Here is a 27,155-nt window from a genome sequence, read left to right as displayed (position 1 = left end):
AACTCCAGCAGTCAATGAAAAGCCGAATAACTGTTTGCATTAGGACCAGAGGTTGACCATCACGTTACTGACTTCTTTAGTTTGTGAAGCTCCTCCTCTTGAATAATTTATCCTGTTTTCCAAAGATTCTAATAATTTATTGGTCTGTACATGTATATTACATCTACCGATTACAGTCCCATTCGGATAGTTCCATAATGGTGTGTCTGTTTCTTCTTCTTCTTAGTGTGTACGTCCACAAAACATTCGTTTTCGAGTTATCGATGAAATATGACTTTCAACGTCTTTCCAGATACAAAACAACAACATCACTTATCTATGAATACATCTGACCCATTGTATCCTAGGTGACATTGTTACCAGGGAGACTTGTTAACTACACAGGCTATACGTTGCATCAGTTTAGGATTGTGTCCTAGGTGACATTGTTACCAAGGAGACTTCTTTACAGAACAGGCTTGACATCTGCAACAGTTTAAGATTAATGTGTGGACTAGAACTACAGCAAGCATCTGATAGGCTCACACGTCCTCCCAGCATGTCTTACAAATAATTTCTACAGGTAATCTGTTCAGAACACCCACCAAGACCTGATAGTAGCTGTGCCGCCGAAAATAAAAAGAAATCTGTGGTATATGCATGATGGGGCTCCAGCTCATTTCCGCCTCAGTGTTCAAGATGCTCTGCGTGATACCATGTAGACAGATAGGTAGAGGATGGCCAGTTCCATGGCCTTCCTTCCGACGTCAATCCTTTGCATTATTACCTCTGGGGGCATCATAATACACACACCAAAAAAAGTTTTGCATCACCCCGGTTCCCGGAACTACTGAAGATAGACGTTGGCTGTGGATATTGTATTACAGTCACAGTCACTTTGATTGTTCAGAGATGTCATAAACCTGCCAAAGATGTAAGCAACCATGGATGAGCAGCGCCTATCAGGCGGAGGGGTTCCGACAAACGATCGGATCCAGTCATTCCATCAGGAACAAGGTACACGACTCGTGTTGTCTGTAGTTCAACGACGCCTAGACGGTCAGTACCGCGGTTCGATCGCGTTCGCATTGTTACTTTGTGCCAGGAAGTCCTCTCAACAAGGCTAGTGTCCAGGCGTCTCGGATTGAACCAAAGCGATATTCTTCGGACATGGAGGAGATACAGAGTGACAGGAACTTACGATGTCATGCCTCGCTCAGGCCGCCCAAGGGCTACTACTTCAGTGGATGACCGCTACCTACGGATTATGGCTCGGAGGAACTCTGACAGCAACGCCACCATGTTGAACAATGCTTTTCGTGCAGCCACAGGACGTCGTGTTATGACTCAAACTGCGCGCAATAGGCTGAATGATGCGCAACTTCACTCCCGACGTCTATGGCGAAGTCCAAAGAGGCAACCACGACACCATGCAGCGCGGTACAGATGGACCCAACAACATGCCGAATGGACTGCTCAGGACTGGCATTACATTCTCTTCACCGATGAGTGTCACATATGCCTTCAACCCGACAATTATTGGAGATGTGTTTGGAGGCAACGCGGAGAGGCTGAACGCCTTAGACACACTGTACAGCGAGTGCAGTAAGGTGGAGGTTCCCTACTGTTTTGATGTGGCATTATGTGGGACCGACGTACGTCGCTGGTGGTCATGGAAGGCGCTGTAATTGCTGTACAATACGTGAATTTCATCCTCCGAGTGATAGTGCAACCGTGTCGGCAGCATATTGACGAGGCATTCGTCTTCATGGACGTCAATTCACGCCCCTGTCGTGCACATCTGGTGAATGACTTCCTTCAGGAGGGATCTACGCCGAATCACTGTATAGGAGTGGGACAATCTCGACCAACAGTTTCTTGATGAGGACGTGCTACTGGATGTTAGAGGTACCAGTGTGTACAGCAATCTGGACCACCACCCTGTGGGTCTCGTTGTATGGTGGTACAACATGCAATGTGTAGTTTTCATGAGCAATAAAAAGGACGGAAAAGATGTTTATGTTGATCAGCAGTCCAATTTTCTGTACAGGTTCAGGAACATGCGGAATCGACGCGATGCAAAACTTTCTTTGACGTGTGTAATTGGAAATGCAACAGGCCACACCAATGCAGAAACTCTTCACTGACTTATCGTGGGAGACATCACAACCATTCTAATCCGTCACTGGTTGTCTGAAACGCTGCGAGAGTCCGTGATTCTACTGTTGCAGACAGTTATAGAAGAAAGACGAGGACATTTTCGCTCCGACGTAACATCAAGCCCAGGCGCATCGGCCCGGAACGTTACAGCATAGAAGGCTGTGAGACGACGTCAGCCAATAGAACGCTGACTGGTACGACACCACGACAGGAGCGGCACCTATAAGAAGAGAAAATAAGAGCCGCTCCAGCTATCCTCGGCCGCTCTAGAAGACGAGCTGTGATATAAACTCTATACCAGTGACTTATGATCTTGTATGACTGCATGCATGGAATCTATATATATATATATATATATATATATATATATATATATATATATATATATATATATATCGAAGGACATGGATTAACCACATGTCGTCATTTGCTTGCGACCTACCTTGTACATATGCAAGTTAAATATTGTCAATAAAGTACATTAATAAGATTTTTTTGAATGGTGTCTAGCTATCCGAGAAAGCAGCTTCCTAGACACCCTACATTAGACGAGTGGGCAGGATCCACAATCTAGATCATTTGTTATGAGTTTGTGTCTTGATAATATCCAATCATCTAAACTGTAAGCCTCCACTAATAACTCCAAAAAGAAGGATTTTCGGACTTCTGTTAATATAAAGTGGGATCTTGCTTCGCTATGAGGAACCAGTTAGATCTTGTTTCGCTATGAGGAACCAGTTCTCAAATTTTGTAAAAGCGTTTTGAAGTAACCTGTATATCGTGGTACTTAGGGTACCATTCATAATACAGGACGGAAATAGTGCTTCACGAGTCCAAAAGGATGTACATGAGTTCACGGTTAATGGACACGTACAAAAAGAGAATACTTCGAAACAATTCGTAATTTATAATATCCTTTCAAGAGCAACTTCCCTGCGCCAACCATTGTTCCTTTTGCTGTTGTAGTTCTTGTTCGTGTTCCGAGATCTCTAACATCATACCGAGCAATTACAAGAAAAGTCTTTGTTAATTACGATGACGATAATTTCTAATTTTTCGAGCTGTACTTCGCCTTTGTTTATGAAGAAAATGATTTTTTAAGGCGTCCCCGTGAAATTGTTCAACACCGCCACGCTCCTCGTCACTGAAACAAATACCGTCTATACTTCAGACAAGCCTGTCGAGCTCAACAGCAGTACTGAGTTTATCAGCAAACTGTATAGATGAACGATATTTGGGACACGTTCCAGTCAAAATATTACTGACAGCTTCTGCCTCGGTGATCTTTAAACACAGTGCTGAAATTGCAGTTTTTAATTTGTTCTATATATTGGACAAGCGCGTTATGGCAAGTCAGTACCAGAAAGAACGCTGGTTCGCCAGCTCTTTCGTAACTTTACTGGATAATTTCTCCAGTACAAGCATCTGAAGTAAGTCTTTTAATGCGCCAACAGTATACCAGACAGCAGCAACTCTAATCAAACTACCTTGAGTTAATGGATGTGTTATTCGAAGAATGACTGAATGAAAAATTTGAAGTATACTGGCATGTTGTTTTAATTAAACATACAACCACAAGATTTTTAACAATTCCTTCACAGGTACCAGTGCATAAATTAACAATATGGTGAACCATGGGCACAATAGGATTTGCTAATCTCTTAAATTGTCTAAACATATCTATACCGCCACCATTCAACGACCTGTTTGCTGCCTCATGGCTTTCGACCTCTCCTGGAAAAGATTCACTCTTACTATATAATGACATGCATTACCGTTCCAGCCCACCGATACTGAGAACTCTGTTTTTCTGCACAACGGCGAGTAAGGTGGAACAAACAAACACGCTGTCACGCACCTTGCCAACGTCAGCTTGCTGTGACTTGTAGCACGCAACCCAACGTACCACAGAGCAATGCATACAAATCGGCCATATTACTTTGTTTAGGTTGACAATGGACATATCACTACTGTACTTGTTCCTTTTTATGGCACAGTATACCCAGTACCTCTCTTGGCGCCATACTTCCTGACTTAGATACCTCAGAAACAGACACCATATTTAACACACTTTTTCTTAACACACTTAGAAACTTAATTATTAGCACCCAGGGAACTATGTTCCTGTGTCATTCACATGGTAGGAATCAGGGGTGTGTGTAAGTTGTCGGACCAAGAAAATATCTATCGCAAAGACATAAACAATTTTCCTTTTTGTGCCAGTAATCCACCAAAACAATAAAATCTGCCCAGGTTCACTGATGTGTTGCTTAACAATACGCATCCGGAATGAATGACGTGCCACACTAGGCCCTGAAAGAACTGGATACTATCACCAAGAGTGGACGCCTGATGAAACTAGATAATTCGACCCAGTAAAGCGGTCATACATGGTATCTACCACATTTAGAGGAAAATATCTCATAAAACATGAAATGTTAAAACATACACAATAATAAAAGTATTAACACAGATAACTTCACATTACACATAGAACACGTAAACCAAAAAATATTTCACAACTCTGAATAACTATTATGAAAATTGGATAACATTAAATAAAAGAATCTTTAACATTTGAAAGGCATAGGGCAGGTATTAATTCATGCCAGTACCGAAATATAACGTACAAATGAAACCCAATGGCAACGATTAGCAACTTCACAAATTATATCGGAAGCACCACTAAAGTCAGAGTACCCTGCCACAGCGTTAAAGAACCCAATGAAGTTCGGCAAGATGAATAATTTTAGCTAAGGTTCGGCTTATGCAACCACACGGATCACTCACTGTAATCCACATAACAGCTGAAAGTGTTTTGCTAATATGATTCTCACCAAATTAATTATTTTCAGTGTTCCGATTGTTGCGCAGTGGTCGAAATCGGAAACAGCAAGTCCTTAGGGGCAGCTGGCTTCGTTCTATCCTAGCCCAATTATTCAGGCTATAGCACGTTCCCTCCAGGGGTCAATATGAACAGCGTGGTGCAACGCAGCGGCTCTGCATGCTGCCGTTTATACTGATCAGCCGCAGAATGAAGACTCCAACTTCCGCAGCGAGGTACACAATGAGAGCAACACTCCGAGCACTGGTTCTATATTGGCCAGGTACGCCACGGCGCCACCTCGACTGGGATACTACAACACACGGTGCTAAGTAACAACGTCAAAGGTGTTATAGAGGAAAGGCCTTTATCGATACGAGCCGATACACCGCTCACGAGTCACCCTCACTCGAACAAGTCTTGTCAAATATGTCGGAAGAGAGGACATAAGTGTGAAGCATCCTGTTGTCCTTGAGGCTGGAAACTGCCTGGCAAAGTGGAGTAATCAAAAATGATAAACGACATGAGGCTGCGGAAGGCCATAAAAACTATTGCATTAAGTACACAAAATGAGTATACACACAAAATATGGCATGTAACGGCAGTAGTGTCACGATAATCGCTCCATTGGCGAAATAGTACCGATTGGTCTCCTTTTTAGATTTGTGGGATGAGAAGGACAAAGGAGAGATGACTAAGTGAAAGAGATTGAGTATCCCGTTAACAGGTAACATTCGAAGGGTGAAATGTGTGAATGTGATAGGGAACATAGAAAATCTGTAAAGGGCAATGCTACAATCCAGTCTAGATATAGGAGGCGTTAGTGAAGTGAAGGGAAACAAGTGTAGGGGTGTTGAGTGGAGACGCTCCTACATCGTCAGCATAGTGATGTGAACCTGTAGAGCAGTTTTCGGTGCTAACAAAATATGATTAGTAAATAAGTACTTCCAGAATGAAATTTTCACTCTGAAGCGGAGTGTGCGCTGATATGAAACTTCCTGGCAGATTAAAACTGTGTGCTGTACCTTCTGCAAGGTATGCAGGAGAGCTTCTGCGCCGGCCGCGGTGGTCTAGCGGTTCTAGGCGCTCAGTCCGGAACCGCGCGACTGCTACGGTCACAGGTTCGAATCCTGCCCCGGGCATGGATGTGTGTGATGTCCTTAGGTTGGTTAGGTTTAAGTAGTTCTAAGTTCTAGGGGACTGATGACCACAGATGTTAAGTCCCATAGTGCTCAGAGCCATTTGAACCATTTTAGAGCTTCTGCGAAGTTTTGAAGATAGGAGACGACGTACTGGCGGAATTAAAGCTGTGAGGACGGGTCGTTAGTCGTGCTTGGGTAACTCAGTTGGTAGAGCACTTGCCCGCGAAAGGCAAAGGTCCCGAGTTCGAGTCTCGGTTCGGATCAGATTTAATCTTCCAGGAAGTTTCAAATAAGTAATTACTGATTTCGATTGTCAGCTCACTGCCTTCTCGTCAGCCTCGGTTGATGCTTCTTGCGAGTGACAAAGTGAAATTCCGATGTGGTCGGCTCGGCTGGCTGTCATTAAGACTGCTCCTCCCGTAATTCAACTGAAATCTTGCGGGCTGGTGTCTGGCAGTCTGCAGGTGAAGCCGTAATGTATGTGCCCCACACTGCGTTAGAGCGTCCTTGATATCTCGCTCCGGAAGATGATGATAACGTGCCGTGACTTACCGGAATGTACTGCGCTATAGGAAGTCGGGTAATCGGCTGATCATGGCTCCACTGGAGAGGTAGGTCCTGCACGAGGAAGTGTCTGCTGTGAAGATGAGGAACAGAGACACCAGATGGCTCTCACGCACTGACGATGATGTTAGTGCGGTAGGCACCGCGAGGATGGTGTCGTAAGACCCTCAGTCTCCCCATTTGCGACGTGGTACAGATGTGTGTCATCACACCGTAATAAAGATTGAATCCACTGCTTCAGCATGAACGTCATGGATCCTAATGACCAATTTAATTTAGAGTTGCACTGTTTATGGATACGGACAGATGATAATGACGTGACACTCTGTCCGTTATGGCCGAATATCAACGGTCCATGTTCTCCAGTGTTTTCTTTAACAATTTGTTAAAGGCTCCTAACCGCGCTGACAAGTATCTGAAGAGTATTACTACATCTGAGCCTGTTGCTTCATGGACTGTTGATCGACTTACAGTGCTAACTAACTGTTTCTTTCTGCTGCACATCTATTGTAACGTGAAGAAAAATTTTAATTTATTCCTTTTTCTCCTCTATGGTGTAATGGAAGATTAGGTTTCCAGGTAAGACGAATGTAATAGCAGCATAAAATGTAATGGAGCAGGAGGCGAGATCATTTGTGAGTTCCAGTGCACAGTTCAATGACAGGATCAGTATCATCAGAATCGACAGCAAACCATCCCCAACAAGCAAAGTTCAGGATGGAAGTTGCATGTTAATCGCAATATAATTCCACTCATTTTTTGTAATCTTTAAATCATGAAATCATCCTTGCTGATATTTTATGGGTATATCCTGTAATCGATATGGAAAAGTTATGCAATTTGTTTAAGATGTATCTTTGTGAAACACTGCTGTTGCTAAGCTTTCCAGCTTTGGCGATTTCTCACTTTTTCGACCTATCAAGTGCGGAAGCTGCCAAGTGGACCACAAGGGCTAAAAAGTCTGAAAATATTACACTGGAATGATCTGGACATGGCGGCCATGAGTTTTTTGCGTTTCGATATGTAGTGAGATCTTTGCAGTTATTTGAGATGATTATTAATACGCGACGTGAAAGACATTTCAATTGGTAGGTATTAGTACTTGACATCTAAATCATTCCGCTTGATAGTGTGGTGATGAATAAATATGAGTGTGGACTGTATTAAGAGAGTGTTTACTTTTCATAAGCTGGATTTGATTACACGACTGTGACGTAGTAATTTAGTCTAATGATTTTTGCAGTCAGTTTAGTCATCCTATTCTGTTATCAAGTTAGTTACGGCATTGTGTAAATATCTGAATAAAAAAGTTGTATTTCTGGAAATTAAATTCATGTCCACCTGCATTACAAAAACTGTGTGGTGTATAACTATGATTTGATTCTTTTGAGGTTCAAACAGCGTGTTAACTCAGTATTGTCATTGCTTATTTATGAACTCCTCAATCGTTTAATTAATTTTCATGCGTAATATTGAAGCACACGTTACCGACGCTGTCTTGGCGATACTTGTTGCCAATAATGCGTTTGTCGTATAAGTCATTATCTATGAAACAGAGACTGAAATTGTCCGTTCAGGTATAGTTTCTCCCACTACTCTATACACGTTATGAAAGTTTATGTACGGGGTAACAATTATTGAACTGTATGAGAAATAACCTAAATTAGTTACAAACTACTGCGTGCAAACATTTTATCCAATATGTAAACGTCACTATACATATTCGGATTTCGGCTATGATATGTTCGATATGCCTGCCATCTTTGGCGATGATGTGGCTTAGACGAACAGCGAAATTCTCCATGACACGCTGAAGTGTCTAAACATCGATGCTGCCGATCACTTCCTAAATGGCTGTTTTCAGGTGAGCAGTGGTTTTGAGGTTATTGTTGAGCACCTTGTTTTTAATATAATTCCACAAAAAGGAGTCGCCTGTGTTCAGATCCAGAGAATATGACGGCTAATCGAGGCCCATGCCAGTGTCCTCTCGGAACCCCAGAGCCAGAATGCAGTCCCAAAGTGCTCCTCCAGGACACCAAACACGCTACTGCTTCGATGGTGTCGAGCTCTGCCTTGCAAGAATCACATCTTGTCGAAATCAGGGTCACTTTGGATAATGGGGATGAAATCTTGTTCCAAAACCTTCACATACCTTTCGGTAGTCACCGTGACGTCAAGGAATATCCCACCGATGATTCCGTGATTAGGCATTGCACGCTACACAGCCACCCGTTAAGGGCGAAGGGACTTCTCGATAGCGAAATGATACTCAGTCTCCAAAATGCGCCAATTTTGCTTACTGACGAATCCATCCAAATGAAAATGGGCTTCGTTGCTAAACCAAACCATGTTAACCATACCAATTCCTATCATGCCCTGCGACCAACCTTGTAGTGTGAATGTCCTATCGCAAACTGTTCAGAGCCGCGAAGGATTAGCCGAGCGGTCTTGGGCGCTGCAGTCATGGACTGTGCGGCTGATCCCGGCGGAGGTTCGAGTCCTCCCTCGGGCATGGGTGTGTGTGTGTTTGTCCTTAGGATAATTTAGGTTAAGTAGTGCGTAAGCTTAGGGGCTGATGACCTTAGCAGTTAAGTCCCATAAGATTTCACACACATTTTTAGAAACTGTTCGGAAGTTATGACGATTTTATTTCATGTAGTTAAATAATTGTCACACTGTAGGTAAGTTTCTTCCACATCTCCTCCTAAACCAGGGCTTAACAACTGGCCGGTTTTGAGCGCGAGCACTCGCGTCTGCTCAGGCACGTGCTCGTGAGCAGCTGCAAGGTCGTCGATTATGGAGGGTGGGGAGGGAGGGGAAATGCGCGCACGTTTGAATAGGGCCGCAGCGTGCCTATTGAATTCGCGCCGACTGTGTAACGTTTAAAGTACTACGATCAGCTCTTAACAGTCACTTCGCTGGTTAAGAATCATGTGAAGTCGCCGTTGTGTAACCCTAACCATGCTTTCGCAGTTCAACCCCCATTGGGAGGCACTTTATCTGTTTACAGAAAAAGATGATGTTGCAAAATGTTTAGTATGTCACAAAACGCTGAATTCTTTTACGAAATTTAATTTGCAGCGACATTATATGTCGCACCACGCGAAAGACTACGGACGTGGAAAATGTGATTGACCAGATCGTGCACAGGAAGTTATTAAACTTAAAAGGAAGCTATCCGAAGAAGATCTGGACGACGAAGAAAAATCAATTGCGGCAGCTCTCAGAGTGGGTTACAAAATTGCTTTGCTTTTAGCAAAATCCCTGCGCCCCTCAACTGATGGCGATTTAATAAAAGAATGTTTGGTAGTTGCAGCGGAACATTTGTGTCCATCTAAAGTTGAGCAGTTTCGGAATGTGCCATTATCTAACATGTCCATTATGTGTCGCATACAGGACATGGCAGATGACGTCCAGAGCCAGCTTGCAAATATCTGTAAAGATTTTATGGCGTATTCTCTAGCTCTGGACGAAAGTGTTGATATCACTGGAACAGCGCAGCTTGCCATATTTATTAGAGATGTTAATAGAGGTCTTCAGGTGAGGGAGGAGCTCCTCGATGTAGTAGCCATGAAGAACACTACAACCAGAGGTGATATTTTAAGTAGTGTTGAAGAAAGTGTTGAAAATATAGGATTGTCGTGAAATTCTTTAGTTTCAGTGTCTACAGATGGTAGAGGCATACACTAAGCTAATAAAATTATGTGGCACGTGTACCTTCTCCTTTATTTGTTTCATTTGTCGCAGTAATAATTCGTGAGTGATATCCCTGCAGGTGGCCGCGGATTTACATCGACTGGCGGCAGCTGTTGTGTACCCCACGTGACTCTCCCCACTCTCCGCTCTGGTCCGGTAGTGGGGGTAGCGTGCTCGCGCTGCTTCGTGCTCGCGCCTTGCTGCTCACAGCTTGCTCCGCGAGCACGTGTGTTGTGAAGCCCTGTCCTAAACCATTGTACCGATTTCAACAGAAATTGGTACCCATTACATAAGGTCTGGAAGGAACCACAGTCGGGGTTAGAACCACCTGTCTCTCAAAGGTTTGGGGGTGAAAAAGAAGAGCAGCTCATTTTGTGCAAATAGTCGCACTATATTCTTCCTACATTTGAGAATTACAGCATTTCGTGACCTGCAACCACCTTTACAATTAATTTCAAACTTTTACGGCATTTTTCTTGCTCACACCCTACACAAAATGATGAAAGGAGAAAAGTTTATCGCTTTCTATTTTTCGCTATGCACGCTGCAGGACTACATCACCGCGCATAAGCTTTTTAAAAAAAATGGCTCTGAGCACTATGGGACTCAACTGCGGAGGTCATTAGTCCCCTAGAACTTAGAACTAGTTAAACCTATCTAACCTAAGGACATCACACACATCCATGCCCGAGGCAGGATTCGAACCTGCGACCGTAGCGGTCTCGCGGTTCCAGACTGCAGCGCCAGAACCGCGCGGCCACTTCGGCCGGCCATAAGATTTTAATTTGTTACTTGTTTCCTACTTACTCTACTTGCTACACATTTTACATATAGTATTCACTTATACCACTGAATGTAACTGCAAAAATATATCGTTGTACGACGCATGATTCAGGAGACACGACATCATGAAGACTAAGCTGCATGAAAAACTGTCGCATTATGCACGAAGGTTTAATTTGTTACGTTTTGTTACTGACTATTCGCAACACTTTTCGCAGACGGTGGTCACATATACCACTGAATGTGCCTGCCAAATCATACCATTGTACAAAAGATAATTCAGAAGGTATGACGTCATAAGCATTGAGCTTTGTGAAAAGAAAATTGCAGAGCGAGATTTGCTAGAGATACAAGTGAAAAATTTGTACAAGTATGTTGGTGAAACCGGTACATCCATTAACACTATCGTCACCGAACATGAACGTTACGTACGATTTGGATAGAAAAACAAGTCAGCTGTAGGTGAACACCACCAGGGATGTGGCGATTCTGTCAATTTTCTAGAACTCGCACACCTGCTCGGCAGCCGTGGATGCAGCAACCAAAAAAGAAGACAGACTATTGTAGTAATCAAATGCCCTAACAGCATGAACGGGCTACAGATTACCTACTACCAGACTGTCAGCGGTTCCAGCCCATTGGATTACGTTCGGCAGCTAATAGCGTTACTTGACCAGGGTTTGCGGCCGGTGTCGCCGTGCGGTTCTAGGCGCTTCAGTCTGGAACCGCGTGACCGCTACGGTCGCAGGTGCGAATCCTGCCTCGGGCATGGATGTGTGTGATGACCTTAGGTTGGTTAGGTTTAAGTAGTTCTAAGTTCTAGGGGACTGATGACCACAGATGTTAAGTCCCATAGTGCTCAGGGCCATTTGAACCATTTTTTTGACCAGGGTTTAACAGCATAAAGAGCACCCACAACAGCACTGCCGTTCGGCCTTAACGCTTCGTTGCAGAATAATACTGGGTACAAACAGCTTCCACGAGAGGCAGCTCCACCTATGATCCGAAGATACTTACTTCCCAACTGCGAAGACACAAGCTCTCACATGGTGTAAAGGTATGTCCATCTACTAATTCTTCCGAGATGATGATAAGATGGTTCTTGACTGCTGGCAATATCTCCTAGACAATCGTAGCAATTCAAATGGTTCAAATGGCTCTGAGCACTATGGAACTTAACAGCTGTGGTCATCAGTCCCCTAGAGCTTAGAACTACTTAAACCTAACTAACCTAAGGACATCACACTCATCCATGCCCGAGGCAGGGTTCGAACCTGCGACCGTAGCAGTCGCGCGGTTCCGGACTGCGCGCCTAGAACCGCGGGACCACTGCGGCCGACAATCGTAGCACACTGCAGCGTACTCGTAGCTATCAACAACACTTCGGAAGTTATTTGCGATATGTCACCGTATACCCACCTCGCAATTGTTGAGTACCTGGCCAGGGACGACCACCTTAGTGAACCTTGATACAAGGTGAAATGGTTATTGACTTGGTGCCAATGAACGCTGTCTGCAGATGGGCAGCGCGCGTGGGTGCAGTGCACGATTTGTTTACGTCATTATTTTGATTTCCTTAGACCGTGCTTTCGTTGTCTGTTATTTGTTCCTGGATGTTTTGAGACGTAATTGTTTACAATACCTCCTCTATTACAAAAACAATTTCGGTTAAAATTATACCCTAGATTTAGGGGCTGAAGGGAAAAAATCGGAGGGAATGGCTCAGGGACGGGAAGCGGGATGCATCGTAACATAAACGAAAGTTTTACCCCATGCTCACCGTGGCTTCACCAGTCTGAAGCTGACCGCTCTGCTTTCTTAAGGCAACTTAAAATAGTTAAGAAAAATACTAGTCTCATCGTTTGAAATGAAAGCGTATTTGGTTCGAAGCTCCTTCACAAGACATTTTTTTACTTTTATTTCAATTACATATGTTTTGTCAACTGAAATTATACTCACATCAAAAAATGTTTTGCATCACCCCGGTTCCCAGAACTGCTGAAGATAGACATTGACTGTGGATATTGTATCACAGACACTGTCCCCCCCCCCCTCCCCTGGCCGGCCGGAGTGGCCGAGCGGTTAAAGGCGCTACAGTCTGGAACCGCACGACCGCTACGGTCGCAGGTTCGAATCCTGCCTCGGGCATGGATGTGTGTGATGTCCTTAGGTTAGTTAGGTTTCAGTAGTTCTAAGTTCTAGGGGACTTATGACCACAGCAGTTGAGTCCCATAGTGCTCAGAGCCATTTGAACCACTGTCCCCCTGACTGTTCAGACATGTCACTAAATCCTCCCAAAGATGTAAAGAAGCGTACATGAAGAGGGCCTATTAGACGGAGGGCGTCCGACAGCCGGTCAGTTCCAGTCATTTCACCAGGAAGGAGGTACACGGCGTGTTGTCTGTAGTTCAACCATGCCTTGACGGTCAATACCGCAGTTTTGTCGCGTTCGCATTGCTACTTTGTGCCAGGAAGGGCTCTCAAGAAAGGAAGCGTCCAGGCGTTTCGTAGTGAACCAAAGATGTTTTTCGGACATGGAGGAGATACACAGCGACAGGAACTATCGATGACATGCCTAGCTCAGGCCGTCAAGGGCTACTACTGCAGTGGATGACCGCTGCCTATAGATTATGGCTCGGAGGAAACCTGACAGCAACGCCCCCATGATGAATAATGCTTTCCGTGCAGCCACAGGACGCCGCATTATGGTTCAAATGGCTCTGAGCACTATGGGACTTAATTTCTGAGAACTTAGAACTACTTAAACCTAATTAACCTAAGGACTTCACACACATCCATGCTCGAGGCAGGATTCGAACCTGTGACCGTAGCGGTCGCGCGGTTCCAGAGTATGGCGCCTAGAACCGCTCGGCCACTCCGGCCGGCCGTCGCGTTATGACTCAAACTGTGCGCAGTAGGCTGTATGATGAGCTGCTTCACCCCTGACGTCCATGCCGAGGTCCAACTTTGCAACCATGACACCATGCAGCGCGGTACAGATGCGCCCAACAACGTGCCGAATGGACCGCTTAGGATTGGCATCATGATCTCTTCACCGATAAGTGTCGCATACGCCTTCAACCAGACAGTCGTCGGAGACGTGTTTGGAGTCAACCTGGTCAGGCTGAACGCCTTAAACACACTGTCCAGCGAGTGCAGCAAGGTAGAGGTTCCCTACTGTTTTGGGGTGGCGTTATGTGGGGTCGACGCTCGCCGCTGGCGGTCATGGAAGGCTTCGTAACCGCTCTACGATACGTGAATGCCATTCTCTGACCGAATTTTGCTTTGAATGTAAAATATTGCACGACGAACGAATTAATGACACAAAAAGCAGAGTAGCACAGACAAAAAAACTTTCTTGGGAAACAATAAGTCTATTGCAATCATACATTTTCCTTCTTTTGAGGAAGATATTTCACAGAATGTACGTGTGGACCACAGAATTGTATGGTAGAGAGTCATGGATTGTGGATGAACCGGAATACATAAGGATTGAAGCGTCTGAGATTTGATGTTGCAGTGGAACGCTGGAATGCAGGGGGAGGGAAAAGCAGTAACTTTTTATTCGTCGTACTGGGGTGAGTAGCAGCACAAGGGAGACATAAAAAGGAGGGTCAGGACATCTATTCGAATATGGAAAAATAACTTGCGTGGTTCTGCACGGAGCTATACAAGGTAAAAACAATAAGGGAAGACAGAGATTGGAATATATCGAAAAAATAAGTGACGGCGTAGTCAATATTTAATAGCCTGTATTGTCAGCAATTTTTGATATCAGTTAAAGCAATAAGATTATTGAGATGTGGTGCTATAAAGTATGTATGTAATCGACATGAAGGAGGAAAACGACAACTAAAAGTGGTCTGTTTTAATTCTCTTTCACACAAATATCATTCGCAATATCTAACTTCCCTTAACTGGACTAGTAAACTGGTCCTCTGCACATTCTTTTATTTTTGTTATTATATAAGTGTAACTATGTTGGGCGAAGGGCTGTGCGTTTCACATCATCCACCAGTTTTACCCTTTTTCCATAATCCTGTCTTGAGTGAGCCTGGATGTACAGATAATTGGGTGTACACATGTGTCACTGGTTATCAAGGTAGTTTCCTTACTTCTCTTTGGAGAGTCTTGGGAACTTTCCATTAAATCTGGTTCAAAAGTGGCTCGTGGCCTCATGGTTGTTAAGAACTGGCGAAAAATGTCAACTCTGTTCAAGATGTTGCCCGGTAAACTCGTGTGGCTCCAAAACAACGGATCCCACCTTTTAGTAGCCGCCTCCTGATTGGACAAATGCCTGGCGCCTCTTTGGCGTGTAAGCGATAGGTCCGCCACACTCCACTCCGTAAAGATGCGGCTGGCAACAGTGGCTAGCGAGGGAATCTAGAGTTTTTTTATAAGTGACTGCTCGTGATGACGGCGTGATGAGTGTATCGTGCTCTCCGTTGAACGCTTAGTATAAGTGTCTATACTAAGGTGTAAGGCATCACACGTCATCACAATTTTCCTCAACGTCATCGTCGATATATGTCACAATGGGAAGGTCGTCACACCTCCCCTTATTCACATCGCAGCACTTTTCTTGATAGCACTGCGATTTGAGTCAGAACCACATCACCGTTGAAATAAAGCGGTTTCCTTACGGGTAGCTGATGAAAACATTACGGACACGATAGTGCTCAGAATCGCCACGAAAAGGTCTCGCGAACTGACACTAAGCGTGTCAATGAAACCACTTCCTCCCTTATGGAGTTCATTTGCACACATTTCATGGTCGAAACCGGCGGTCTCCAGTGTGACGTGCAAGAGAATGGTGTTCCTGACAACGCTAAACATTGATGACACCCCCCTGGACGATTCAATCTTTCTTTAAGGACATAATGCGCTGGAACCACATTTAATGTAGTTCACCGCCTTGGAATATAGCGCTACAACAATTTTTGGTCTGGCATACAGGATGGAACCACTAGAGATCAGCCAAAACCATTCACGAAACATGAACATGATACAAAGCAGCAAAGTGTGTGTATGCTTCTGAAGTCCTCGTGTGAGGTTTGCATGGAGATGGGATGGGAGGGGGCGGGTGGGGGGGGGGGGGGCGGGTGCGTTAGATGCTACATTGATGCACTTTCTCTTTTAGTCATCAATCTTCGACTGGTCTGATGCCGCGCAACGAATTCCTCCTCTGTGCTCACCTCTTCATCTCAGACGAGCACTTGCAACCTTCATCCTCAGTTATTTGGATGTATCCCAGTTTCTCTTTTCCTCTACAGTTTTTACCCCCTACAGCTTCCTCTAGTACCAAAGAAATCATTTTCTGGTGTCTTAACAAATGTCCTATCGTGCTATCCCTTCTTATTGTCAGAAGTTTCCATATATTCCTTCCCTCGGCGATTCTGTGCAGAACTTCCTGATTCTTTACCTTATCAGTCCACGTAATTTTCAACATTCTTCTGTAGCGCCACATCTCCTTCAGTTCTCTTCTGTTTTGGTTTTCCCACAGTCTTTGCTTCGGGACCATTCAATACTGTGCTCCAAACGTACATTCCTAGAAATCTCTTCCTCAGATTAAGGCCTATGTTATATGGGCTGCATAGCTTCATGCGAAATCTTTCACCAGATCCCCATACTTGGCGGGAGACACTGTTGTTTTTTAGGCATTTCTACGTTATCACTTTGCGCTCTGAACTGAAGAGAGCGACTTAAAGCGGTCGACAGGCACTCTAAAGACACTGCCAACACATCTGCGCAAAGTTTAATCTGATTTTCACAGTGATTCCCATTTCGCGCCTAGTCGGAACTTACTTTCCGAATACCCCTCGTGCTATGAACGTGTCTTTATTTTTATTAATGTTGCGGCCATTATCAACCACAACGTCAGAAGAGCCTCTATGATGCCTTTATATTGCTTAAAGCCAAACTGATCTTCCTATAACACGTACTCAATTTTTCTTTCTATTCCTATGTATGTTCTTCTTGTCAGCAACTTGGATGCACGAGCTGTTCAGCTGATTGTGCTATAATAATCGCACTCGTCAGCGCTTGTAATCTTCGGGATTGTGTAGATGATGTTTTTTTTCCCCCGAAAATCAGAGGGTATATATCCAGACTCATCCATTCTACACACCAAAGTGAATAGTCGCTTTGTTGCCACTTCCCCAAGTGATGTTAGAAATTCTGGTGGAATGTTATCTGTCCCTTCAGCCGTCCTCCATCCTAAGTCTTCAAATGCTCTTTTAAATTCCGATTCTAATAATGGATTCCCTATCTCTTCCATATCGACCCTAGTTTCTTCTATCACGTCTCATTGCACCTATTCGCTCTCTCCTCTGCATTTAACAGTGGGATTCCCATTGCACTAATAATATTAGCACCCTTGTTTCAGTTTCACTGAAGGTTGTATTGTGTTTTCTGTGTGCTGAGTCAGTCCTTCCGACAATCATCTCTTTCTCGATTTCTTAACATTTTTAATACACCCATTTCGCCTTAACTTCCGTGGCACTTCAAGTGTATTTCATTACTGTTGTTGCTGTTGTGATCTTCAGTCCTGAGACTGGTTTGATGCAGCTCTCCATGCTACTCTATCCTGTGCAAGCTTCTTCATCTCCCAGTACCTACTGCAACCTACATCCTTCAAAAATGGTTCAAATGGCTCTGAGCACTATGGGACTCAACATCTTAGGTCATAAGTCCCCTAGAACTTAGAACTACTTAAACCTAACTAATCTAAGGACATCATACACACCCATGCTCGAGGCAGGATTCGAACCTGCGACCGTAACAGTCCCGCGGTTCCGGACTGCAGCGCCAGAACCGCGAGACCACCGCGGCCGGCTCAACCTACATCCTTATGAATCTGCTTAGTGTATTCATCTCTTGGTCTCCCTCTACGATTTTTACCCTCCACGCTGCCCTCCAATACTAAATTGGTGATCCCTTGATGCCTCAGAACATGTCCTACCAACCGATCCCTTCTTCTGGTCAAGTTGTGCCACAAACTTCTCTTCTCCCCAATCCTATTCAATACTTCCTCATTAGTTATGTGATCTACCCATCTAATCTTCAGCATTCTTCTGTAGCACCACATTTCGAAAGCTTCTATTCTCTTCTTGTCCAAACTATTTACCGTCCATGTTTCACTTCCATACATGGCTACACTCCATACAAATACTTTCAGAAATGACTTCCTGACACTTAAATCTATACTCGATGTTAACAAATTTCTCTTCTTCAGAAACGCTTTCCTTGCCATTGCCAATCTACATTTTATATCCTCTCTACTTCGACCATCATCAGTTATTTTGCTCCCCAAATAGCAAAACTCTTTTACTACTTTAAGTGTCTCATTTCCTAATCTAATACCCTCAACATCACCCGACTTAATTCGACTACATTCCATTATCCTCGTTTTGCTTTTGTTGATGTTCATCTTAAATCCTCCTTTCAAGACACCATTCATTCCGTTCAACTGCTCTTCCAAGTCCTTTGCTGTCTCTGACAGAATTACAATGTCATCGGCGAACCTTAAAGTTTTTATTTCTTCGCCATGGATTTTAATACCTACTCCGAATTTTTCTTTTGTTTCCTTTACTGCTTGCTCAATATACAGATTGAATAACATCGGGGAGAGGCTACAACCCTGTCTTACTCCCTTCCCAACCACTGCTTCCCTTTCATGTCCCTCGACTCTTATAACTGCCATCTGGTTTCTGTACAAATTGTAAATAGCCTTTCGCTCCCTGTATTTTACCCCTGCCACCTTTAGAATTTGAAAGAGAGTATTCCAGTCAACATTGTCAAAAGCTTTCTCTAAGTCTACAAATGCTAGAAACATAGGTTTGCCTTTCCTTAATCTTTCTTCTAAGATACGTCGTAACGTCAGTATTGCTTCACGTGTTCCGGTATTTCTACGGAATCCAAACTGATCTTCCCCGAGTTCGGCTTCTACTAGTTTTTCCATTCGTCTGTGAAGAATTCGTGTTAGTATTTTGCAGCTGTGGCTTATTAAACTGATTGTCCGGCAATTTTCACATCTGTCAACACCTGCTTTCTTTGGGATTGGAATTAATATATTCTTCTTGAAGTCTGAGGGTATTTCGCCTGTTTCATACATCTTGCTCACCGGATGGTAGAGTTTTGTCATTACTGGCTCTCCCAAGGCCGTCAGTAGTTCCAATGGAATGTTGTCTACTCCGGGGGCCTTGTTTCGACTCAGGTCTTTCAGTGCTCTGTCAAACTCTTCACGCAGTATCGTATCTCCCATTTCATCTTCATCTACATCCTCTTCAATTTCCATAATATTGTCCTCAAGTACATCGCCCTTGTATACACCCTCTATATACTCCTTCCACCTCTCTGCTTTCCCTTCCTTGCTTAGAACTGGGTTTCCATCTGAGCTCTTGATGTTCATACAAGTGGTTCTCTTTTCTCCAAAGGTCTCTTTAATTTTCCTGTAGGCAGTAACTATCTTACCCGTAGTGCGATAAGCCTCTACATCCTTACATTTGTCCTCTAGCCATCCCTGCTTAGCCATTTTGCACTTCCTGTCGATCTCATTTTTGAGACGTTTGCATTCCTTTTTGCCTGCTTCATTTACTGCATTTTTATATTTTCTCCTTTCATCAATTAAATTCAATATTTCCTCTGTTACCCAAGGATTTCTACTAGCCCTCGTCTTTTTACTTACTTGATCCTCTGCCGCCTTCACTAATTCATCCCTCAAAGCTACCCATTCTTCTTCTACTGTATTTCTTTCCCCCATTCCTGTGTATTGTTTCCTTATGCTCTCCTTATGCTCTTCCAGAGGACGTTTTGGTTACTAATCAAGACGCTACGTTTCCTATTCTTCTTTCTTCGTTTTGACATTTATTGCTCTCGGCATTTTATGTGGACGGACGTCACTTGACACCAGTGAAAGTTAATCACCGAATGCTTCACTACGTTTATTATTATTAGTTTTAGCGGCAGCCTCAGACTCGAGAGAACGCGCTGCAGAGCAGCAGCAGCACCTGCCTGATAAACTGTAAATTAATTTAGGCTTTGTTTTTTGTTCACGTGCTTCTACAAAAAAGTGAACTGTATGTATGTATTTTACTGTGTAGAGCAGCGGCTAGAAAATTAATCGTAGTTTTTGTTGTTGCGTAAGTCTTGTAAATATCCCTGTATAGGGAGTTTTCATAGCGTAAATTTTCACGTCACCAGATGCTCCATCATGCCACTAAGATTTAATTTTGTGCTAGCAGGCAGCTCACAGTTTAGATCAGTGCATTCTAGTTTGAATATTTATCTCGTGCAGTAACATTTCGGCAAACAGGATTTGTAATAACAAGCATCAGTAAATACAACTACTTCATTAGAGAAATTTATTTCTGTTTAATAGCTTCCGGTCTCAGAGTACAGTGAGAAACCTGCACAGTAACTTTTAATGTTACTTTATTCTCCTTTGGTATATTTTCAAACTGACTAGCGCCATTTGAGACCTCGTATCTGTTTTATACACCGCACGATATGGCTAGGGACTGTGCTTCTTGTGAGCGAACACAAGGAGAGTTGGCTGCTGTCCGTAAACAGCTGGAAGCTGCGTTGGCTACCGTCGACAAGCTTCTAGCTAATGCTCGAAGTTGCGTGACGTCGGAGCGGCTGTGACGAGACCTGCGACATCTTTGGTGCCATTGGAATCTCCTGGTGACCCGGACGTCGCTGCGGCTTCCGAAATGCAACATATGGTCCGTCCTCATTCCAGAGTGGGTGGCAGACATTGATGGGTTCGAATGTCACTGGGTGGAAGGCGAAAGAGGCAGCAGGTCGTGTGGCTGGCTCCCTACATCTTAGCAACAGGTACTCGGTGCTACCCAGTGTTGATGATAATTCTGAGCTAGTACGGATGCCTCTCCTGTTGAGCCAACAGTCGATTTTCATGCCCAATTCGGACAACTACAGAGAGTGGGCATGCTTGTCATTGGGAGCTGCAATGTTAGGCGGGTAATGAATCCCCATGGGGAGATAGCAGGCAATGCGGGAAAGAATTCCATTGTGCATTCGGTATGTTTGCCGAGAGGTCTCATCCGTGATGTGGGGAAGGCCCTACCGGCGGCTATTGAGCGCACTGGGTGCAACCGGCTGCATGTAGTGGCGCATGTCGGCGCGAATGGTGATTTGGTGAAGGCAACTTGCAACGCACGCGGGGTGCTGGCTAAGCTGTCTATTTGTAGCATAGCACCCAGGGATAATCGCGGTCCTCTGGTTTGGAGCAGAGTGGAAGGTCTAAACCAGAGGCTCAGACGGCTCTGCGACGTAATCGGATGCGAATTTATCGGGAGCAGAATTGTAGGGTTCCCATTAAGAGGTCAGGCGTGTACTACCGCAGGAAGCGGTTACTGGGGTAGCGGAGTACGTGCGTCGTGCACTTGGAGCTTTTTTTAGGTTACAGGACCTATGGAGCAAAGACAATATGCCTGTTAAATCAGCCAGAGCGACCTCAGAGAATCTTGATCCTCACAGATCACAGATAGAAAAAATTAATATGATTTTAGTATTCTGCAGGAGCATCCAAGGAAAAGTCCCAGAATTAGTATCGCTTACTAAAGGCTATAATGCACAGATAGTATTGGGAGCAGAAATCTGGTTGAAACCAGACGTAATAACAATGAAATCATAAATTCAGACTGGAATGTTTATGATAAGGATAGGTCAGCCGCCAATGGTGGCGGCGTGTTTATTGCAGTTAAAAATTTCCATAAAATCAAGCGAGATTTTACGGATTCCAAATGTGAATTAATCTCGGAGAAATTAAGTATCACAGAATGGTCAAAAATGGTGATTGGATACTTTTATAGACGACCTGGGTCAGGGTCTGTAGTTGTAGAGCACTACAGACAGAACTTGCAGAATGTCATTAGTAATTTTCTTCATAAAGTCGTTGTAATAGGGAGTGACTTTAACTTACCAAGTATAGATTGGGAGTGTTGTGCCGTCAAAACTGGCGCCAGAGACAGGGAATCGTGTGGCATTGAGCAGGTAGTTAGGGAACGAACTCGCGAGGGTAACGTCTTAGACCTGGCAACAAACAGACCTGGACTTATGAAATAAGTTAATGTAGAGGAACATATCAGTGATCGTAAGGCTGTGACAGCATCTATGACGACGGGTCCCACAAGAAATGTTAAGAAAGATACGAAGATACAGTTGCTCAGCAAAGGTGACAAGATACAAATTTCAGAATATGTCGGCAGTCAGCATCAAATATTCAGCGATGAGGACGAAGATGTGGAGAACAAATGGAAAAAATTCAAAGGCATCGTTCAATATGCTCTAGACAAACATGTTCCGAGTAAGTTCTTAAGAGATGGGAAAGTTCCACCATGCTTTAATAGCCGTATTAGAAACGCGCTACGTAAACAAAGAGCACTTCATCTCAGATTCAAGAGAAGTGAAAACCTAGCTGAGAAAAAAAAGCTGAACTAAGCGAAAATGTGCGTAAGGAGGGCATTGAGAGATGCTTTCAATGATTTTGGAAGTAAGGCGTTGTCCACTGACCTGAGTTAAAACCCTAAGAGATTTTGGTAATGTGTAAAATCAGTAGACGTAAGTGGGTCAAAATCATCTACTCATTTTCTCAGCGACCACACCGGCACCGAAACGGAAGATACCAGAGAAAAGGCCGATATACTGAACTCGGTCTTCCGAAGTTGTTTCACGGTGGAAGATCGTAACACTGTCCCTCCTTTCGAACGTCGAAATGGCAGATATTGAGATAACCCATCGCGGAAATGAAAAGCAGCTACAATCGCTTAGTAGTGGAAAGTATTCAGGAACAGTTGAGATACCTATTAGATTGTATAAAGATTATGCGAAAGAACTTGCACCCCTTCTAGCAGTAACTTATCGTAGATCGCTTGAGCAACGAAGTGTACCTAACGACTGGAAAAAAGCCCAGGTCATTCCAGTTTTTAAGAAAGGTCGTAAGACAAATAAACACAATTATAGACCTATATCGTTGATGTCAATCTGTTGTAGAATTGTGGAACATGTTTTACGCACAAGAATTATGACGTTCTTTGAAAACGAAGGTCTCCTGTATAAAAAGCAAGAAGGATTCCGCAGACAGAGATCCTGCATAACTCAGCTCCCTCTGTTCCTCCATGAGATCCACAGCACAGTGGACAACGGCGCTCAGGTTGATGCCGTGTTCCTTGACTTCTGGAAGGCATTTAACACCGTCCCGCATTGCCGTTTAATGAAAAAATACGAGCTTACAGAGTATCGGAGCAGACCTGCAATTGGATTCAAGACTTTCTTGCATATAGAACTCAACACGTCTAAATCCACAGGTGTAAAGGTAATAATATCCGGAGTACCACAGGGAAGTGTGATAGGACCGTTGCTGTATATAGTATATATAAATGATCCAGTAGAAAGCGTCGGATGCCCTTTAATGCTATTCGCAGCTGATGCAGCTGTTTCTACCAAAGTAGCAACGCCAGAAGATAGTAAGAATTTGCAGAACGACCTGCTGAGAGTTGATGAATGGTTCAGACCTTGGCAGTTGACCCTGAACGTAAATAAATGTAACATATAGCGCATACATAGGAAAAGAAATCCACTACTGTACAGCTACACTACTGATGACAAACAGCTGGAGACAGCGTCTGCCGTAAAATATCTAGGCGTAACTATCCAGAGCACCCTTAGGTGGAATTACTATATAAAACAGATAGTGGGAAAAGCAGACACCAGAGTCAGAATCATCGGAAGTCTATGAAGGAAATGTAACTCATCCACGAAATAAGTGGCTTATAAGGCGCTTGTTCGCTCGATTCTTGAGTATTGTTCATCTGTCTGGGATCCCTATCATGTAGGACTGATAGAGAAGATCCAACGAAGAGCCGCGAGTTTCGTCACGGGATCGTTTAGCGGACGAGAGAGCGTTACGGAGATGCTAAACAAACTCCACTGGCAGACGTTACAAGAGAGACATTGCGCATCACGGAGAGATTTGCTTTTGAAACTTCGAGACAGCACTGTTCAGGAGGAGTCGGACAACATATTACTTCCCCCCACATACATCTCGCGTATTGACTACGAATCGAAAATTCGAGAAATTAGAGCCAACCGACAATCATTCTTCCCACGTAGTATTCGCGAGTGGAACAGGGTTGAAGGGATCAGATATTTGCACGGAGAGTTCCCTCTGTCACTCACCATTAGGTGGCTTGCGGAGTATCATATAGGTGTAGATGTAGATTATTATTAGAGAGGATAGTCACCCCTTTTACCGAACACGCTGAGTTACAGTGCCGGCATCCCCGGACCACGGGTTCTTTGATGCATCCGACACTCGTGAAGAAAATGTCAAAGGATCCCTGTAAGGCTATCTAGCTCGACAGTTCCATAGGTGCTACCCATGCATTTCTTTGGTGACTTTAAAGATTTAACCTGTACAGGGACTACCATTCACAAATATCTAGACGTCTGCGGGACAGGCAACCCACTCAACACCCTCAGATGTCGTATGGCCACAAGCAAGCGCTAGAGCAGCGGCATAATACCACTCAGTTGAAGAGTGCTGCAGTATTTGCCTGTCCAGAAGGTGCCAAAGTATATTTAAAATGCATTTTTAAAGTGCTAAAAAAAGTGCTATGTGACATCGAGGATGAAGCTGAACTCTGTGGTGTTAGATGGATAATTGGCTTTTTATACACTGTCGTGGTAGTGTCGCGCTCTCCGTGCATACATCATAACAGGGAGTGAAACAGAGAGCTGACAAAGCATAAATACCGTTTGCTGCTTCATATCAAGTTAATGTTTCGTTGGTTCCACGCTATGTGCCGAAGCAAAAATTGTGGTCGTGCTACACTCAAAAGAGCTCAGATCACGTTCAATAGGGCTGCACCCCGATTATGCCCTTAGAGAAGAGTTGAATCCTCTCACCCCGTTGATGGAACCTGCTAAGGCCTTTTCGTTTCGACTCTGAGCAGCTGTGGGTCTAAAATATTTTCCTCGTACACCCATAAGAAAACTGCTTGATTTCGACGCTGGGCGTAGCGGTTCTGACCTCCATCACACTACCGTTATAAGGTGTGGTGCGATGTGCGTAAAAGAGGTGTGACGACCTTTGAAGTATGTGACGTATCTGCTGTTGCTTTGGGCAGAACTGTGCTGAAATGTTGTGCCAATGTTACATAATTCACCCACCTTACACAAGGAATGAACTTCTGTGTCGACACCTTATTGTCTGAAGCGTCGCAGAGTCCGAAGCTGACGTCACAGGACGCCACGGGCACCACTGTTTTACACCAATACGAAAGAATTCTGTTGGCACCATTGAGCCATTTGTCAAAATGAAGTGACTCTTTAATTTCGCTGTGAAGTGTAGTTTCGATAGGCTGACCCACAACAGGAACATAGATTTGTATCTTACACAATTTCGAATTCAGAATGAATATTCACAAGGCACAGAAGATACACTGAGTTATTAAATCTTTAGTCAGTATGGTGGATTTAGATTCTTATTTCCTTGTAGATCGATCCATAGTGATAGTGAATGCTGGTATGCAAATTCCATGCAACCTCCTCCCAGAGGTTTCGCTTTTACGAGTGTTGTGCTTTGCGAAGTCCAGAGCGTACTGGGTTCTCATCAACATCCATATCCTACCAGCTTTGCGCAAAGGTCACTTGCTAATTTTAAATACAAACCACGTTTAATCTAAATTCTCCCACTCTTAAGAAACCGTATTAATAACATGGTTCTTGGCATATGATGCGTGAATCGAGAGCGAATATTTGTCAGGCTAATAAATACTTCTTTCATTGTATAATCACTCCTCGTTCAAAATGGCTCTGAGCACTATGGGACTCAACATCTGTGGTTATCAGTCCCATAGAACTTAGAACTACTTAAACCTAACTAACCTAAGGACATCACACACATCCATGCCCGAGGCAGGATTCGAACCTGCGACCGTAGCGGTCACGCGGTTCCAGACTGAAGCGCCTAGAACCGCACGGCCACACCGGCCGGCAATCACTCCTCGTCTCCGGCCTGTCCATTCTGCTATTTTCCTACATCCAATGGAAATCTCTGATACAAGGGTCCCTGCTTCAGAAATTAATAACGAATGCTCCATAAAACCCACTCCCTGGACCATTGCGCTGAAGTGTCGATATTAATTTCCATTGCGCTTTTCAAATAATTCATTGGATTATATATAAGTCAAGTTTCACAGAGACTTCACATGACAATGCATACTGTGTACAGTAACGTTTTCCCTACCCCTAATGAGAATCATAATAGTTTTCAGAAATCCATGGCATATAGCAGAATGTGTGATCCGAAAAAATAAGAAACAAAATATGTATAAGAATCATAAATATAAGCAGAACCACCAATTTTGATTCCATAAGGAACCGTTTAGCACAGCGACCATAGACTACAAGGAAGGAGAGGCACTCAGCAATCAGTCGCAATTGCATTAATTTTTATTATTCTTGCAAATGTAGATTTCGGTTACAAAGAGCCATCTTTAGTGCATTTGAGTTACAATCACCAGACTAGCGTCAGTACATGTCATCTTATGTTCTTGCAGGTGTAACAACATATGTTGAATTTGCCTACATACGCAAACTCGCTGTAGGTGATATGGATACAGCAGGTTCTCATATAGCACTCTCAAGACTGTCATGTGGTCAGCATTACTTGTTGCAGCTAATTGTCTTACGCTAACACTAGTGTTGTCGTCAACTGCACGGAGAAGTTCCTCCTCCATATCGGGTGTCCTTTTGCTCATAGACCTTCCTCAGTCATGAACAGTAGGCTTGACCGTTCCGTGCTCAGTGAAGACGACCATTAACTGCTCAAACGTCCTCGTGTCGGAGGACTTCTTGTTTTGGAAATCTCTACCGATATAAGCGTCGAGCTCCACGATCATTAAAATCTACTAATCCTGACAGCAAATGGACATCTGAAAACTCTGCAGTTTAGCAGATCTCCATTGCACAGTATCGGAAAC

The sequence above is a fragment of the Schistocerca cancellata genome, chromosome 2 (assembly GCF_023864275.1).
Source record: "Schistocerca cancellata isolate TAMUIC-IGC-003103 chromosome 2, iqSchCanc2.1, whole genome shotgun sequence".
Classification (NCBI taxonomy): domain Eukaryota; kingdom Metazoa; phylum Arthropoda; class Insecta; order Orthoptera; family Acrididae; genus Schistocerca; species Schistocerca cancellata.
Note: the sequence above shows the minus strand (reverse complement) of the source record.